Source organism: Rhinolophus ferrumequinum, chromosome X, assembly GCF_004115265.2.
Source record: "Rhinolophus ferrumequinum isolate MPI-CBG mRhiFer1 chromosome X, mRhiFer1_v1.p, whole genome shotgun sequence".
Lineage (NCBI taxonomy): Eukaryota > Metazoa > Chordata > Mammalia > Chiroptera > Rhinolophidae > Rhinolophus > Rhinolophus ferrumequinum.
Window position 1 is genome coordinate 76,204,128 of NC_046284.1, and position 19,162 is coordinate 76,223,289.

General features: G+C 39.5%; 1 pseudogene; it reads left to right on the forward strand.

The window, feature by feature from the left end:
* The first annotated feature begins 11,358 nt into the window (after positions 1-11,358).
* LOC117026128 (ubiquitin-60S ribosomal protein L40-like) lies at positions 11,359-18,773 on the forward strand (annotated as a pseudogene).
* Positions 18,774-19,162: the final 389 nt, after the last annotated feature.

Here is a 19,162-nt window from a genome sequence, read left to right on the forward strand (position 1 = left end):
CCCACGTCAGACTTCTACATACAGAACTGTAAGATACCATGTTTCCCTGAAAATAAGACCTAGCCAGATTATCAGCTCCAATGCATCATTTGGAGCAAAAATTAATATAAGACCCAGTATTATATTATATTATATTATATTATATTATATTATATTATATTATAGTATTATATTAAAGACCCAATCTTATATTATATTAAAATAAGACTGGGTCTTATATTAATTTTTGCTCCAAAAGACGCGTTAGAGCTGATTGTCCGGCTAGGTCTATTTTGGGGGAAACACTGTAATACATGGGTGTTGTTGTAAGCCACTAAATTAGTGGTGATTTGTTACAACAGCAACAGGAAACTAATACAAATGGCTATTTGTGTGATTACTTGATTAATGTCTTGCTCCCCTGCTAGATATGTGAGCTCCTTAAGGGCAGAAACTCTGTCTGTTTTGCTCACCATAATATCCTCAGCAGCTGAGAGAAAAAGTGTGAAATAAATGTTTGATGAACTTAATGTGTAAATGTCTTGGCAGTCATGTTACCTGAGAACATTATGGCAATATCAGTACCACCAAAATCTATTTCTGTGTCTCCAAATGTATATGTATGTCTGTTTCTCTTTTTCTTTTCATCTCTTTATCTTTCTCCTTCCCCTTCTTTATTTTCTCTTCTCTCTTCATTACTTCTGTCCCTATTTTTTAATTGGCCATAACAAAGGACTAAAGCACATCTCGTAATTCTCTATTATGTTTATGGAATAAAGTCTTATATGTTCTATTCATGGTTTTTAAAAAGAAGTAAGTAATATAGTTTAGTGAACTAGAAAAATTGCTGTATTCAAGGTCCCTTCATTTATTAACTATTTAATTTACATCAGTGGGTGAGTGATCCTTTTTTGTGCTAACTTGGGATGCAGGTTTATTGAAATGTTTTTTTAAGTATTTCTTTTTATTTTTCAATTACACTTAACATACAATATCATATTAGTTTCAGGTGCATAACGTAGTAATTAGACATTTATATAATTTACAAAGTGATCACCCTGACAAATCTAGTACCCATCTGACACCACACATAGTTATTACACATAGTTTAAGGGGCCTCTGGGACAACATCAAGCATACCGACATTGGCATCAATGGGGTACGAGAAGGAGAAGAGAGAGAGGAAGGAATTGAAAACCTACTTGAAGAAATAACGATGGAAAAATTCCCTAACGTGGTGAAGGAAATAGACATACAAGCCCAGCAAAGGCAGAGAGTCCCAAACAAGATGAACCCAAAGAGGCCCACACCTAGACACATCATGATTAAAATGCCAATGGTTAAAGACAAAGAATCTTAAAAGCAGCAAGAGAGAAGCAATTAGTTACCTACAAGGGAGCTCCCATAAGACTGTCAGCTGATTTCTTAACAGAAACTTTGCAGACCAGAAGGGGTTGGCACGAAATATTCAAAGTGTCTCCTGGGGTCTGTGGGATTGTGGAGACCGCTCGCTGCCTTTTTGGGGCTTGTGGCATGAGTTATCCTGGCTCCACTAGGGCAGCCTGCCTGAGACAGAGAAGCTCCCTTGCCTCTCCCAGGTGGTGGGTAGTGCCAGCACCTATCTCCATATTGACCTTGACAGCACTCTGCTGTCCATTAATAGGAAAACTAAGAAGGAGAGAACGGCCATGGATTTGCTGCCTGCTCATGCGACGGAGTTTGTGACATTAGGGGATGTGGCTGTGCACTTTAGCCAGAACAAGTGGTTGTACCTGGACACTGTGCAGAGAGCCTTGTACCGGGACGTAATGCTGGAGAACTACAGCACCCTGGTCTATCTGGGGATTCCATTTGCAATGCTAAAAGGTATATAGTTCAATGCCCTTATTCCTAAGAGATGCATGCAAAAGTTTTCAATTTGAAAAGTCATGATGTTTACAGCGTATTTTCATGTAAATAGGTAAAAACAATTGTCAACTGTCATTGAATCTTTATAGAGGATATAGAGATGTTTATTGGTCATCCTCTAAACATTTTCTGTGTTTAAAATTTTAATAAAATATCGAGGCAAAAAATATTCAGTGTGATAAAAAGCAAGGACCTACAACCAAGATTACCCTACACAGCAAGGCTATCATTTAGAATCAAAGGACAAATAAAAATCTTCCCAGACAAGAAAAAGCTAAAGGATTTTATCATCACCAAACCAGTATTACAAGTGTTAAAGGGACAAGAAGGAGGAGAAGGAGAAGAAGAGGAAGAAGAAGGTCAAAAATATGAGTGATCCTTGATAGAAGTTTCTCTTTTCTGACTTTGGATGGTATATAGAACCCAGGGGCAGAAACATCCCATAAGCTGTCCCTTTGTACCTACTGGTAGTAACTTGTTCTCTGAATGCATGGCCCACATTGCCCAGACAACATAATTTCTTCTCTTCTGACAGGATATTGTTTGAAGCTATCTACTCAAAAGAAATCAGATCCCCATTAGAATCAGAGTTATTCAGTCTTTTCCCTCATTCCATCCTCTGGTTACTGAGTTTGATCATAAAGATGTTTAATGTTTGAATGGGATGCACTGGAATCCTGAGGAAAGCATAGGGCCTATTGTTCACATACAAAGCTCAGACTGTTCCGTTAAACATAATGGCCTAAAGAAAGGTAAGTCTTTTTTTTATTATTTTATAGGACATACACTTAGTCCTCCTTTTTTTTTTTTTAATTGGGGAAGGGGAACAGGACTTTATTGGGGGACAGTGTGTACTTCCAGGACTTTTTTTCCAAGTCAAGTTGTTGTCCTTTCAGTCTTAGTTGTGGAGGGCGCAGCTCAGCTCCAGGTCCAGTTGCCGTTGCTAGTTGCAGTGGGCACAGCCCACCATCCCTTGCAGGAGTCGAACTGGCAACCCTGTGGTTGAGAGGATGCGCTCCAACCAACTGAGCCATCCGGGAGCTCAGCAGCAGCTCAGCTGAAGGTGCCGTGTTCAATCTTAGTTGCAGGGGGCGCTGCCCACCATCCCTTGCAGGACTCGAGGAATTGAACTGGCAACCTTGTGGTTGAGAGCCCACTGGCCCATGTGGGAATCGAACCGGCAGCCTTCGGAGTTAGGAGCACAGAGCTCTAACTGCCTGAGCCACCGGGCCGGCCCAGAAAGGTAAGTCTTTTGATGAGAAAGTTCTTGAAGTTTCTAGTGTTAGAGAACATTTAGGGAAATCTTCATTCTTAGAATTGAAAGGACCTGTGCTGGTTCCATGCTTCTCAAACTTTAATGTATATGCAAATCACTTGGGGAGCTTGTTAAACTTTGATTCTGATATAGTAGCTCTGACATGGGGCCCAAGAATTTGTATTTCGAACAGGCTGTCAGGTGATGCTGGTGCTGCTGGACCAGGAACCACATTTCCAGGAGCAAGAGGACAGTGGATCTAGAGCAATATAGAGGATCTGCATTTTGCACAGGGGAACTGGAAGACAGGAATTTCTAGAACCAGAGCCCCAGGGAAGGTGTCTGAGTTCCCCTCTCCATTTGGGCAGATGGAGGGCCTCGGTCTGTCATGTGTTGGGGACCCCAGAACTAAGAGCTGGGGCAGAGTATAGTGGGTTTGGCCTTCTCTGGGTTGGGGGGCGTCAAGGGAAATGAGGGAAGCATGTGTATTAGGGTAATTAACCTTAGCTGCCACAGATACAAAGCCCAAAATCTCAGTGGAAGTACTTGCCTGGCCACCCTGTTGTAGGCATGCACATACACCAAAACACAATTTGAAAACCATCATTGGATGAATAGAAAAAAGTCTGGAGTGATACACATTAGAATATTAAAGATGATAGAGAATGAAGATATAGCTGGTTTTGTTGTCTTTTTGTTTATCTTTATCTTCTGGTTTTTATGTAGTGAAAAACAATACTTGTATACTTTTTCAAAAGCATATATATATATGAAATTACTTTTACAATAAGGAAAAAAGCTTGCCAAAATAAAAAGAAACCTAATAATATCCTGCATTTTTTGCTTAAATAATAATATCTAACACTTATCAAGTACTTACTATATGCCAGTTACTATCCTTAGTGTTTTACAAATATTATCTCATTTATTACTTAAGCAATCCTCAGGTGGATACTGTAATTTTTCCCCCATTTTCCCATTGTGGCAATTGAGGCACAGAGAAGGTAAGCGACTTCCATAATTTTAAGGTAAGTGGCAAAGTCAGAATTTGAACCCAGGTACAGATGGCTCCAGAGCCTGTGCTCTTAAACATTACTTTATATTACCTCCATTAGAGTATGTACATAGCATCCTTTTTAGGCCTCAAAGTCTCTCCTACCCTAAAAACAAATGCAAACTATCCTTTCTCTGCTTCTTCCTCAAGCCATGGTCCTATCTTCCCGTTTTCTTTTTTCTGCCAAACCTCTCAAGAGTGTGGTCTATGCCTGCTGTCTACAGTTCCCTTCACCCTCCTCTTCACTCCCCAGGCCTAGCAATATGCCTTCTGCTTTTACATCTTCACAGAAGATACTTTTTGACAGTAACCATGATATCCTAATCACCAAAACTTTTCTCAGAAAGAAAATTCCACAACTCTGTGAACTGGAGCCACAACAAAATCATTAACTGTAAACTCAGCTGTGTAGAAACCCTTCTAAGTGTCCCTAGTCAGTGCCTTCTACCCTCCTGTTTATACTCAGGAGATGGCCTTGCCTTCTAGTTCCCTGAGAATGGCAAGGGCATCATCAAGTCAGAACCTCTCAATCTCCTTTCCACCCAGTCCCCCGCACAAACTTACCTTTCCTTTCCCCTTCTCTTCAGTCTCAGTGTCAGTGTTTCCCTTTTGGCAATAAATGAATCCCTCCACCTGTGCTCTGGAACCAAATTCCTCCCCCTCCTTAGAGATGTGGCTCTATCCATCATCCCGCCTCTCTCTACTATACCTTCAACCTCCATCTACCCAACCCTGACCTATTCCTGAGTGGATAACTACAGTAAACTTTTCATTGGTCTCCCCACCTTCATCCAATCAATATTCCACACTGCAACCAGAATGATCTTATTAAAACACAAATCTGACCATGTTACATTCCTTCAGTTTGCTCCCCACCACATAGCAGTTCATGTAACAGGGAATGTAATGATACATTCTCCCCTAAACTCCTAAAAGTCATAAAACTGCCAGAGGGCTGGACCTCTTTAGCCCCCCTGCCCATCATTTAGATATACCTTGAGGAGCAGTTGGGAGGAACTGGTGGTTGTTTTCTCTGCCAGGTGGCTGCAGGGTTTTGAGTCATTATTGTGCAGTCATTCACTGTGTGTGGGGACAAGACTCCAGAGCAGGAGGACAGCAGGCTGTAGGGCAATAGGATTTCTCTCTTTTTTTAAAAAAAACAAATTTATTAAGTAAACTTTTTTTTTTTTTTTTTTTTTTTTTTTTTTTTTTTTTACGAGGGTACAGCTCACAGTGGCCCATGCAGAGATCAAACCAGTAACCTTGGTGTTATCAGCACCATGCTCTAACCAACTGAGCTAACCAGTCACCCCTCTCTCTGCTTTTTGAACCTCGATTACATTGTAAGCCTCCCCTGAAGTCAATGAACATTTGTTAGCACCTACTGAGTTCCCCGCCCTGTGACTGGTATGATGTAGAAGTTATAGAGAACTTGCTGGTCTGGATCCTGGCATTAAGAAGCTGTGTATCTCCCATTTACAAAGATTTTCCATGTGTCAGCCACTATTCTAGGTTATTGACACCCATTATGTCATTTAGTCCTCTATCATTGCCACCATTTTATAGATGAGAAAAATGAGGCTTGCCAAAGGTTCACACAAGTAGAACATAGAACATCCAGATTTCAAATCCAAATCCTGCAATGCCCCCTTTTTTTTATGGTACTGCTTGCAACCTGTTTGGGAATATAAGGTTGATGTTCTTGATATGAAGCCAGCATATTGGCGCAGTATATGATCAGGTGGTAATTTGTGTTACAGGTAAAGACAAACTGATGGATACAAAGAGTCTAGGATTAAAGTTCAATAAACTATGGAGCTAATTTTGATTTTACCACTAATTAGGTATGTCCCCTTAAATATATTACCCTCTTTGGGCATCAGTTTCCCCATTTATAAAATAAGGAGACTGAAGCAAAGCAAATGGCTTTTAAACAAATGGAAAGATGATTAATCTCACTCATAAAATGCAAATGAAGCTAAAAGAAATACAATTTTCATCTCTCATTGGAAAAGATAAAAAACAATTTTTTATTTTGTTGATAAGAGTATGGTGAAACATGCACCCTTATAAATTATTGGCAGTAGTATAAATGGGCACAACTTTGATGAAGGATAATGTGGCATTATCTATTGAAATTTAGAATGCTTATTTCATTTGTCCCAGAACATTTCACTTCTAGGAATTAATCTTACAGATACACTCACATTGTCCACAAAAATGTATGTACAAGGATATTCACTTGAATGTTGATTGCAGTAGCATAAGACTAAATGTCTCCTTGTTTTTTATGGCCATTAACGGAGAACTGATTAAGTACTATAATGTCATCAAGGCAATCCACTATAGGGTCTCCAGGAGGGAATTCCTGCCCGTTCTCAAGAATTTTTTTTCGCTTTCCCGTTCCCGAATCCCGAGAAAAGTTGGTCGGGAAATCGGGAAAATCGGCTCCTTGAACCCAGGTGGTTGGTAGTATTGGCCGGCACTTTATGGAAATGATTCATCGTGGAGAACAGAAAACAGTTTATATCTCGGGATTCGGAAATGGGAAAGTGAAAAAAATTCCTGAGAACAGGCGGGAATTCCCTCCTGGAAACCCTAATCCACTATATAGATAATTATACATGGTCACTATAGAAAAGTTAGAAAAATACAGAAAAAATATAGAAGATAAAGATAAAAACCTACTGCTCACAGACAAACACTCATTTTGACTCATTTAACTCTTCTATTTTTTCTATTCATATGTATGTATGTATATATGTATGATATATTTACATATTTTAGATCATAGTGTAATACAATTCCATATTCTTCTTTTCCCTTTAAATTGTCCTGAGAGAATGTCTCTATGTCATTTAAAATATTCAACAACCTTATTTTATTTTTAAGATTTTATTAAAAATATAGCTAACATGCAATATTATACTAGTTTCAGTGGTACACCATAGTTATCCAACATTTATATGCCTAAAGAAGTGATCACCGTAAGTCCAGCAACCATCTTACACCATACCACATTATCACTTTATCATTGACTATATTCCCTATGCTGTACATTATATCCCTATGACTTATTTGTTTTATACCTGATGATTTGGACATCTTATTCCCCTTCACCTTTCCTCCCCCTTTATGAACTTCCCAATTACAGTTGACATTCAATATTATTTTATGTTAATTTCAGGTATACAGCATAGTGGTTAGACATTTATATAATTTAAGAAGTGATCCCCCTGACCATTATAGTACTCCTCTGGCACTATACATAGTTAATACCATATCATTGACTATATTCCCTAAGTTTTATTTCACATCCCCATGACTATTTTGTAACTACCAATTTACACTTCTTAATCCCTTTACCTTTTTCACCCTGTCCTCCAACCCCCTCCCATCTATTACCGCAACATATCTAGTACTCATTTGACACAATACATAGTTATTACAATATTATTGACTATATTCTATTTGTATGCCTTACATCCCCATGACTACTGTGTAACAACCAATTTGTACTTCTTAATCCTTTCCCTTATTTCACCTACACACCCAACGTCCCTCCCACTTGGCAACCATTGGAATGTTTTCTGTATCTGTGAGTTTGTTTCTGTTTTGTTTGTTTATTGTAATCTTTAGATTCCACATATAAGTGCAATCTCATTGCAGCTGTCTTTCTCTGTCTGACAGTCCACTCAGCACCATACCCTCCAGGTCCACCCACACCGCTGCAGATGGCAGGAACCCATTCCTTTCCATGGCCAGACAATATTCCATTGTATATACCACCTCCTCTTTATCCATTCTTCATAAACAGAAAACCAGGCTGCCTCCATATCTTGACCACTGTAAACAGTGCTACACCAAACATATAGATGCACACGTCCCCGCCAAGTAGTGTTTTGGGTTTCTTTAGATAAAGACCCAGAAGTGGGATTACTGGGTCCTTCTTTGTCTCTTGTTACAGCCTCTGTTTTAAAGTCCATTTTGTCTGGTATAAGTATCACTACCCCATCTTTTTATTTTTTTTTTCATTTTTATGAAATATATTTTTCCATCCTTTTACTTTCTTTCTGTGTGTGTCTTTTAACCTGGAGTGAGTCTCTTGTAGGCAGCATATGTAAGGGTTTTGTTTTCTTATCCATTCAGCCCTTTTGATTGGAGCATTTAATCCATTTACAATGAAAGTAATTGTTGATAGATATGCAGCTATTGCCATTTTATTATTCATAATTTTGATCTTTTTTCCTCCCGTCTTAAATAATTCCCTCTAATATTCCTTGTGGTACTGGTTTGGTTGTGATGAACTCCTTTAGCTTTTTCTTGTTTGGGAAGCTATTTATCTGTCCTTCGATTATAAATGACAGCCTTGCTGGATAGAGTATCCTTGTATGTAGGTCCTTGCTTTTCATCACATTGAATATTTTGTGCCAATCCCTTCTGGCCTGCAAAATTTCTGTTGAGAAATCAATTGACAGTCTTATGGGAACTCCCTTGTAGGTAACTAACTGCTTTTCTCTTGCTGCTTTTAAGATTCTGTCTTTGTCTTTAACTTTGCCATTTTAATTATAATGTGTTTTGGTGTGGGCCTGTTTGGGTTCATCTTGTTTGGGACTCTCTGTGCTTCCTGGACTTGTATGTCTATTTCCTTTGCCAGGTTAGAAAAGTTTTCAGTCATTATTTCTTCAAATAGATTCTCAGTGCCATGCTTTCTCTCTTCTCCTACTGATGTGAATGTTGTTATCCTTGATGTTGTCCTAGAGGTCTCTTAAACTATCATGAATATTATGAATTCTTTTTTTATTCTTTTCCAATTGGGTGTTTTCTGCTACATTGTCTTCCAAATTGTTGAATTGATCCTCTGCTTCATCTAGTTTGCTGTTAATTCCTTCCAGTATATTCCTCATTTCAGTTATTGTACTCTTCACTTCTGACTGGTTCTTTTTTATGGTTTTTATGTCCTTTTTTTTATGCTTGCTATCTCTTTGTTGAAGTTTTCACTAAGTTCCTTGAGATTCCTTATAACCATTGTTTTGAACTCTGTCTCTGGTAGGTTGCCTACCTCAATTTTGTTTCGTTCTTTTCCTGGAGTTTTCTCCTGTTTTTAAATTTGGGATGTATTTCTTTATTTCCTCATTTTGGCTGCCTCTTTGTGTCTTTCCTATGTATTAGGTAGATCTACTATGTCTCCCAGTCTTTGCTGGGTCACCCTACGTTGTAGGTGTCCTGTGGGGCCGAGTGGCACAGTCTCCCTGGTCACCTGCTCCATGTGGCCCAGGAGTGTCCCTTATGTGGCTTATGTGAGTCTTCCTGATATAGTTGAGCCTGGGTTGTTATTGGCATGTCAGCAGGTGGAATTGACCCTCAGTCTGATTGGCTGTGGGGTTTGGCCATGCCCACAGCTTACAGGTTGTTGTGCAGGAGGCTTACCCCATAGAGTGGGATTCACCGAGCAGACTCTGGTGCCTGTTGACACTGCCCTTTGTGTGTGCCACTTGAGGGGGGCTAATTGGGTTGTGCTCTGCAGGGGTCTGAAGCCAACCTCCAAGTGTGTTGGTTCTGGGGCCTCTTCATAGGGGATCCAGTGCAAGCCCAGATCTCCCACTGCCAGTGGCCTGCCAGGGATTACCTTGTAGGAGATATAAAGTGATCAATCTGTGGTTGTTTGCTGCCTGTGCTAAACCTGGAGGCACATGGGAGAGGCCACACAGCAAACCAAAGACGTCTGCCACCAGTACTGGGCCTGAGATAGCTCCGCAAAAAGTCAGGACACCCTGAGGCCTGCTGCCAACTGCCAGCTCCCTTAAGGTTCAGCCACTGAGAAAGCCTCATGCAATATGCAAGTTGGGTAAGGCAGGGTTTCAGGGAATCCCTAAAGTGGGAAGAGTTGTGCTCACCAGATTAATGTAGATTCTGGTTTCATGCCAGTGCTGATCCTGGACGTCTCAGCAAAAGTCTCAGAACACACAAAGGCCAGTCAATGCCCACCTGGGGCCTGCAGTCTCCAATAGTTTTCCAAGAAAGAGTACAATTTGAGTGGGGCTGGCTCCTCACTGAGAGTGCTTTTGACATTGGGGGAGTTTGGTTGGGGCGGGGGTCCCAGTAGAGCTCAGCAGACCAATTCTGATTCACATTTGGCCTTGTTGGGGAGGACTCAACACAGGAAATATGGTGCCTACCTTCTAGCTGCACAGGAGTAGGACCCCACACAGGGAAAATGGTGACTGTACTCCAACCCAGTCACACACCTCAGTTACCCCCTTGTGTGACTCCAATGCACCCCTAGTCACCGTCCCTCTGCCGGAGCCCAGGGTGAATGCCTAAGAGTGAGTAAGTCTGTATGTGGGCCCTTTAAGAGAACGTCTGGATTTCCCGCAGCCTTCCATCCACCAAGATGGTTGGAATCCCCACTGTTTTTCACAGCTAGATATTGTGGAGTCTTCTCTTCCTAGTACCAGTACTCCTGGCTGGGGAGCCTGGTGTTGGCAGCGGTCCCACACTCCTCCCCAGGGGAACCTCCATGGCTGAAATATCCCTCCTGATTCTCAACCAACACACAGAAGTTTGGGGCCTGTTCCGTCTCTGCCCCTCCTACCAGTCTTGACATGGCTTCTTCTTTATATCTTTAGTTATAAAACTTCAGGTCATCTAGTTATAAAACTTCAGGTGGTTCTCCAGTTTGTCTGTTCTATAATTTAGTTGTAATTTTAATGTATTCACTCAAGGAAGAAGGCACAGTGTTTATCTACTCAGTGTTTATCTTATATCTCTCTCAATAACCTCATTTTAAATGGACTGCATAATAACTGATCATAGTGATGTACCATAACTTAAAGCCATTCTTCTACTGTTGAAAAGTTATTCTTTTCTTTCTTTTGTTTTCTCTCTTTCTTTCTTTCTTTCTTTCTTTCTTTCTTTCTTTCTTTCTTTCTTTCTTTCTTTCTTTCTTTCTTTCTTTCTTTCTTTCTTCCTTCCTTCCTTCCTTCCTTCCTTCCTTCCTTCCTTCCTTCCTTTCTTTCTTTTTTTTTTATATATAATGTTGCAAGAAGCTTCTTTGTGTATATATCTTTGCATTATATGTTTAATTAAAATTTATTTGGGTGATAATGGTTAGTAAAATTAGATAGGTTTCAAGTGTAAAATTCCGTAACACACTCTTTCTTTTCAACGAGGCGGCAAAGCAGCCTCCTCAGCAGACATAGAGATGCAGATCTTTGTGAAAACCCTGATGGGCAAGACCATCACACTCGAGGTCGAGCCCAGTGACACTATTGAAAATGTCAAAGCCGGACAGGTCACCAAAATAGCGGCGTGAGGTGAGCCTCTAAAAGCTCCCCTGGAATTTACAACTAATCGAACAACAATAACTCCACAAAGGACTCCCTGCACAGCAGACAGGAAAGGCGAAGAGGCCCACTACTGAATTCACTTAAAGGTGGGTGAATCGCACGAGGGGGGGGAGGGAAGGGAGAAGTGTGGAGACAGAGCCTCGCGGGCGCAGGACGCAGACCTACCTCAGTGCTCTGAGCTCGCTGCATCCCGGAACTACCGCAGCTGCAGGAGAGGGAAGAAATTGGACTGCTAGGGCTCCACTTATGGCCCACAGGGCTGAGGGGTCAGCATATAACACGGCTGAACCTAACGCTCACGGCAGACACCTCGGAGAAAAGACTGAGGGAAGAAAGCTGAAAATGGTGGTTTAAGCCCTCACTGCCGAGCAGAGAACGGAAGACTTAGGCACTGAGACTAGCTGCCCCCTCCCTACCCTCCCAGAGCTCGCCCCGCCCCCATCTGCCCACAGCTAGAAGCGGAACAGTAGTAGTGTCAGATCAAAAGAACAGAATATTTGCTGTTCTGAGAACTGTGGAACGCAGACACAGATTTGCAGCCCAACTAGTTCCGGCAAAGGGGAGGGACCTGTGGAAGCAGGACCGGCTGTGGTGGTGGTCGCTGCCATTGCACTGGGACACCTCTCACAACTCACCCCACCCCAGGACCCACCTATCTGGGTGGATCACTGCAGGAGTAAACAGAACTGCTGAAACATATGGGCTCTGAATCGGGTGCAGGAAGAGCTTTGGAACTTCAAAAGCTCTCCGCATACCCACACGGACACTGCGCCCTGTGACCCAGGTGAACTATTAACAGATGAGAAGCCTGTCTCCAGGGAATCCCCTCCATTGTGTGAGAAGCTGAAATAGTGCAGAGAAAACATAGCACTACCGTGTGAGAGAGAAAAAAAGGCTGCAGTCGGAGAGAAAACAAAACATTCTACTAACAAGTGCTGGAAAACAAAAGAAAGACATCTTCCTACCAACCTGTTTCAGAAGCCACTCCTGTAGATGTCTAGGAAGAGAAATAATAAATCAGTAATTGCCATGAATAACCAAGGCAACAAGACAGCTCAGAAAGAAAATGAAAAGTCTTCAGAAAAGGAACAAGAAGATATGGAAATATGTGGCTTAAATGACAGAGAATTCAAGATTGCAGTTCTGAAAAAACTCAACGAGATGCTAGAAAACACAGAAAGGCAGTTTAATGAACTCAGAAACACAATCAAAGAACAACATGAACACTTTACGAAAGAGATTGAAATTTTAAAGAAGAACCAAATAGAATTTCTGGTGATTAAGAACTCAATAGAAGAAATCAAGAATGAAATAACCAGCTTAGGTACCAGAGTTGACCAGATGGAGGAAAGAATCAGTGACATCGAAGATAGAAACCTGGAAATTACACAGATGGAAGAAGAAAGAAACTGGAGACTTAAAAGAAATGAAAGAACTCTACAAGAACTTTCTGACTCCATCAGAAAGAGCAATATAAGAATAATTGGCATACCAGCAGGAGAAGAAAGAGAGAAGGGAACAGAAAATATATTCAAACAAATTGTTGATGAGAACTTCCCAAACTTGTGGACAGAACTGGATCCTCGCATCCAAGAAGCAAATAGAATGCCTAATTACCTCAATCCCAACAGGCCTTCTACAAGGCACATTGTATTGAAGCTGTCTAAAATCCACCACAAAGAAAGAATCCTCAAGGCAGCCAGGGAAAAGAAGACGGCAACCTACAAAGGAAAGCCCATTAGATTATCATCAGATTTTTCAGCAGAAAATCTACAAGCCAGGAGGGAGTGGAACCAAATATTCAAACTATTGAAAGAGACAAATTATGAGCCAAGAATAATATATCCAGCAAAGATATCCTTTTGGATATGAAGGAGGAATAAAGACCTTTCCAGACATACAGAAGCTGAAGGGAATTTTCTAATACACGACCTGCACTACAAGAAATACGAAAGGAGGCTATTCGACCACCATCAACAGGGACAATTTGTGGCAAGCAAAACATAACAAGGGGGAGAGTAAAGGCCTCAGTGGGAATATGGGAATGGAGCAAGTAAGCGTGGTGAAGAAAATGGAATACTCTAAATATCAAACTTTCTTTTACATAAGCTTAAGCATAACCACACAAAAAAATCCAGAACTGAAATACATACTGTAATAAAAGAAGAAACAGAGGGAAACATCATAGAATACCACCACACAGAAATAATAGACAACAACAAAAAGGCAAAGAAACAATGGAGACACAGCTTTACCAGAAAACTAAAGATAGAATGACGGGAAAGCCTCACATATCAATAATCACCTTAAATGTAAATGGACTGAACTCACCAATAAAAAGGCACAGAATAGCAGATTGGACCATAAAACTAAACGCAACCATATGCTATCTCCAAGAGACACATCTCAGCTACAAGGAGAAGCATAGACTCAAAGTGAAAGGGTGGAAATTGACACTCCAAGCAAATGGTTCCCACAGAAAATCAGGTGTAGCCATAATGATATCAGATGCAACAGACTTCAGGGTGAAAAAGATAACAAGAGACAAAGATGGACATTTCATAATGGTAAAGGGGACTATACAACAAGAAGACATAATAGTCATCAATATTTATGCCCCCAATCAAGGAGCACTGAAATATACCAAGCAACTACTAACAGAACTAAAGGGAGAAATTGACCAAAACACAATTATACTAGGGGACTTAAATACATCATTCACAGCTATGGATAGATCATCCAAACAAAAAATAAATAACGAAATAACAGCTCTAATAGACACATTAGATGAAATGGACATAATTGACGTATATAGAGCACGTCATCCTAAAACATCACACTATACATTCTTTTCTAGTGAACATGGAACATTCTCAAGGATAGACCATATATTGGGACATAAAATCAGCCTCAGCAAATTTAAGAAGATTGAAATCATACCAAGCATATTCTCTGATCACAAGGCTTTGAAGTTGGATAGCAACTGCGAAAAGAAAGCAGGAAAAAGCACAAATACATGGAGATTAAACAACATACTTTTAAAGAACAACATACTTTTAAAGAACGACCGGGTTAATGAAGAAATTAGAGGAGAGATCAAAAGATACATAGAAACAAATGACAATGAAAATACATCCTACCAAAATTTTTGGGATGCAGCGAAAGCAGTTTTAAGAGGGAAATTTATACCATTACAGGCCTATCTCAAGAAACAAGAAAAATCCCAAATAAATAACCTCATGTTACACCTTAAAGGACTAGAAAAAGAAGAAGAAGTGAAACCCAAGATCAGCAGAAGAAAGGAAATAACAAAAATCAGAGCAGAACTAAATGAAATAGAGAACAAACAGACAACAGAAAAAACTAATGTGACAAAGAGCTTGTTCTTTGAAAAGATTAACAAAATTGACAAACCCTTGACTGGACTCACTAAGCTAAAAAGAGAGAAGACACTAATTAACAAAATCAGAAATGAAAAAGGGGAAGTTATTACGGACACCACAGAAACACAAAGGATCATCCAAGAATACTATGAAGGACTATATGCCACTAAATTCAATAATCTAGAAGAAATGGATAAGTTCTTAGAAACATACACCCTTCCTAGCTTGAACCATGAAGAACTGGAAAATCTAAACAGACCGATCACCAGTAACGAAATTGAATCTGTTATCCAAAACCTTCCCAAAAGCAAAAGCCGGGGACCAGATAGCTTCACTAGTGAATTCTACCAAACCTTCAAAGAGGATCGAATACCAATCCTGCTCAAACTCTTCCAAAAAATTGAAGAAAAAGACAGTACTCTCTAACTCATTTTAAGAGGCCAACATTACCCTGATACCAAAACCTGGTAAGGACAACACAAAAAAAAGAAAACTGCAGACCAATATCTCTGATGAATACAGATGCAAAAATCCTAAACAAATTTCTAGCAAATCAAATACAACAATGTATTAAAACGATTATTCATCACGACCAAGTGGGGTTCATCCACGGGGCACAAGGATGGTTCAACATCCGCAAATCCATCAATGTGATACATCACATAAACAAAATAAAGGAGAAAAATCATATGCTTATATCAATTGATGCAGAAAAAGCATTTGACAATATATAACATCCAGTTATGATTAAAACACTTAATAGGTACAGAAGGAAAATACCTTAACATAATAAAGGCCATATATGACAAGCCCTCAACTAATCTCATAATTAATGGTGAAAAATGAAGCCCTTTGCTCTACGTTCAGGAACACGACAGGGCTGTCCCCTATCACCTCTGCTTTTCAACATAGTGTTGGAAGTCCTTGCCAGACTAATCAGGCAAGAGAAAGAAATAAAAGGCATCCAAATTGGGAATGAAGAAGTTAAATTATCACTCTTTGTCGATAACATGATGCTATATATAGAAGACCCTAAAGACTCCACCAAAAAGCTATTAGAAACAATCAACGAATACAGTGAAGTTGCTGGCTACAAAATCAACGTACAAAAGTCCATTGCATTCCTATATACTAACAGTGAAATCTCAGAAAAAGAAATACAAAAAACAATTCCTTTTGCAATTGCAGCAAAAAGAATAAAATACCTAGGAATAAACTTAACCAAGGATGTGAATGACCTATATGCTGAAAACTATAAGACATTTTGAAAGAAATTGAAGAAGACACAAAGAAATGGAAAGACATTCCGTGCTCATGGAATGGAAGAATCAACATAGTTCAAATGGCCATATTACCCAAAGCACTATATAGATTTAATGCCATCCCCATCAAAATCCCAATGGCATTTTTTAAAGAAATAGGACAAAAAATCATCAGATTTGTTTGGAACCACAAAAGACCCCGAATAGCCAAAGCAATCTTAAGAAAAAAGAACAATACTGGAGGTATCACAGTCCCTGACTTTAGCTTATACTACAGGGCTACAATAATCAAAACAGCACGGTATTCGCAGCAAAACAGACACATAGACCAATGGAATAGAATTGAGAATCCAGAAATAAAACCACATAAATATGGACAGATAATTTTTGACAAAGAAGTTAAAAACGTACAATGGAGGAAAGACAGCCTCTTCAATAAATGGTGCTGGGAGAATTGGATAGCCACGTGCAAAAGAATGAAACTGGACTGCTATCTGTCACCGTGTACCAAAATTAATTCAAAATGGATCAAAGACTTAAGCATAAGACCTGACACAATAAACTGCATAGAAGAAAACGTAGGTACTAAACTTATGGACCTTGGGTTCAAAGAGCATCTTATGAATTTGACTCCAAAGGCAATAGAAGTAAAAGCTAAAATAAACGAATCGGACTATATGAAACTTAAAAGCTTCTGCACAGCAAAAGAAACCATTGACAAAATGAAGAGGCAACCAACCGAATGGGAGAAGATTTTTGCAAACAGTGCCTCCAATAAGGGGCTAATATCCAAACTATACAAGGAACTCATGAAACTCAAGAACAAAAAAACAACCCAATTGAAAAATGGGCAGAGGACCTGAAGAGATACTTCTCCAAAGAGGACATACAAATGGCAAATAGACATATGAAAAAATGCTCGACATCACTAATCATTAGAGAAATGGAAATAAAAACCACAATGAGATGTCACCTCACCCCAATCAGATGGCTATCCCCAGTCAATGGCTACCATCAACAAGACAAGTAGTAACAAGTGTTGGAGAGGCTGTGGAGAAAAAGGAACCCTCATACACTGTTGGTGGGAATGCAGACTGGTGCAGCCATTATGGAAGGCAGTGTGGAGGTTCCTGAAAAAATTACGAATAGAATTGCCATATGACTCAGCAATCCCTGTCCTGAGTATCTACCCAAAAAATCTGAAAACATTTATACATAAAGACATGTGTGCTCCAATGTTCATTGCAGCTTTGTTTTTAGTGGCCAAGACATGGAAACAACCAAAATGTCCTTCGATAGATGAATGGATAAAGAAGTTGTGGTATACATACATAATGGAATACTATTCGGTGATGAGAAAAGATGACATAAGAACATTTGTGACAACATGGATGGATCTTGAGAGTATAATGCTAAGCGAAATAAGTCAGACAGAAAAAGCAGAGAATCATATGATTTCATTGATATGTGGTATATAAACCAAAAAAACAAAAGAACAAGACAAACAAATGAGAAACAAGAACTCATAGACACAGACAAGAGATTCGTGGTTACTAGAGGGTCAGGGGTGTGGGGGGTGGTAGATGAGGGTAAGGGGGATCAAATATATGGTGATGGAAGGAGAACTAACTCTGGGTGGTGAACACACAATGGGATTTATAGATGATGTGGTACAGAATTGCACACCTGAAATCTATGTAATTTTACTAACAATTGTCACTCCAATAAATTAAAAAAAACACTCAAAGGAGGTTAAATTTTAGGTAAATTGGTCATTAATAGCCTTGATTATTAAGTAAATAAGCTTTGGGGAAAAAAAGAAGTGAGAATAGTAAACATTGGGTAGAGGAGGGTAGTGTCTATGGGGGGCGAGAGTGCTGCATGGATTTTATTTTTTCTTCTGGGAGGAGGTTAAATAGAGGTGAAAAAATTACGTTAAGTGACATCCATTTATGATGTGAGCTTTCTTTTTGTATATTCAATAAAATAGTTCTAAATTAAATATATATATATATACATATATATACATATATATATATATATATATATATATATATATATATATATATATATATATATATGGTGATGGAAGGAGAACTGACTCTGGGTGGTGAACACACAATGGGATTTATAGATGATGTAATACAGAATTGTACACCTGAAATCTATGTAATTTCACTAAAAATTGTCACCCCAATAAATTTAAAAAAAAAAAGAAAGAAATTGTCAAAGCCAAAGTCGAAGACAAGGAGGGCATCCCACCTGACCAGCAGCGTCTGATTTTTTGCGGGCAAACAGCTGGAGGATCGTCGCACTCTCTCAGACTATGACATCCAGAAAGAGTCCACTCTGCACTTGGTGCTTCGTCTGCGGGGTCGTATCATTGAGCCTTCCCTCCTCCAGCTTGCCCAGAAGTACAACTGTGACAAGATGATCTGCTGCAAGTTTTATGCTCGCCTGCAGCCTCGTGCTGTCAACTGCCGCAAGAAGAAGTGTGGCCACACCAACAACCTATGCCCCAAGAAGAAGGTCAAATAAGGGCCTTCCACCACCTCGGCTCACAGGGTAGCCTCCTGCCCAAACCCCTTGGCCCTGGGGCTTCAATAAATTTCCCTTTCGTTGACTGGAGCAGTTAAAAAAAAAAAAATTCTGTAATACATCATCTATATGTCACATTGTGTGTTCACGACCCAGAGTCAGTTCTCCTTCCATTATTAGAAGTGGACTTATTGGGTCAAAAAGTATAAATATTTTTAAAGATCTTGATTTATATTATCAAGTTGCATCATCAGTATTCTCCCACTAGGAGTATATGATTGAGCCTAGTTCTCTGCACCGTCATTGGTTTTGAGTATTATTATATTTTTTAAAAACTTTGTTAATTTGATAAGAAAAAATATATTTCTTTGCTTGCACTTTATTAATTACTTTTGAAGTCAAAATATGTTGCTTATGTGTGTTACAAGTTGTGT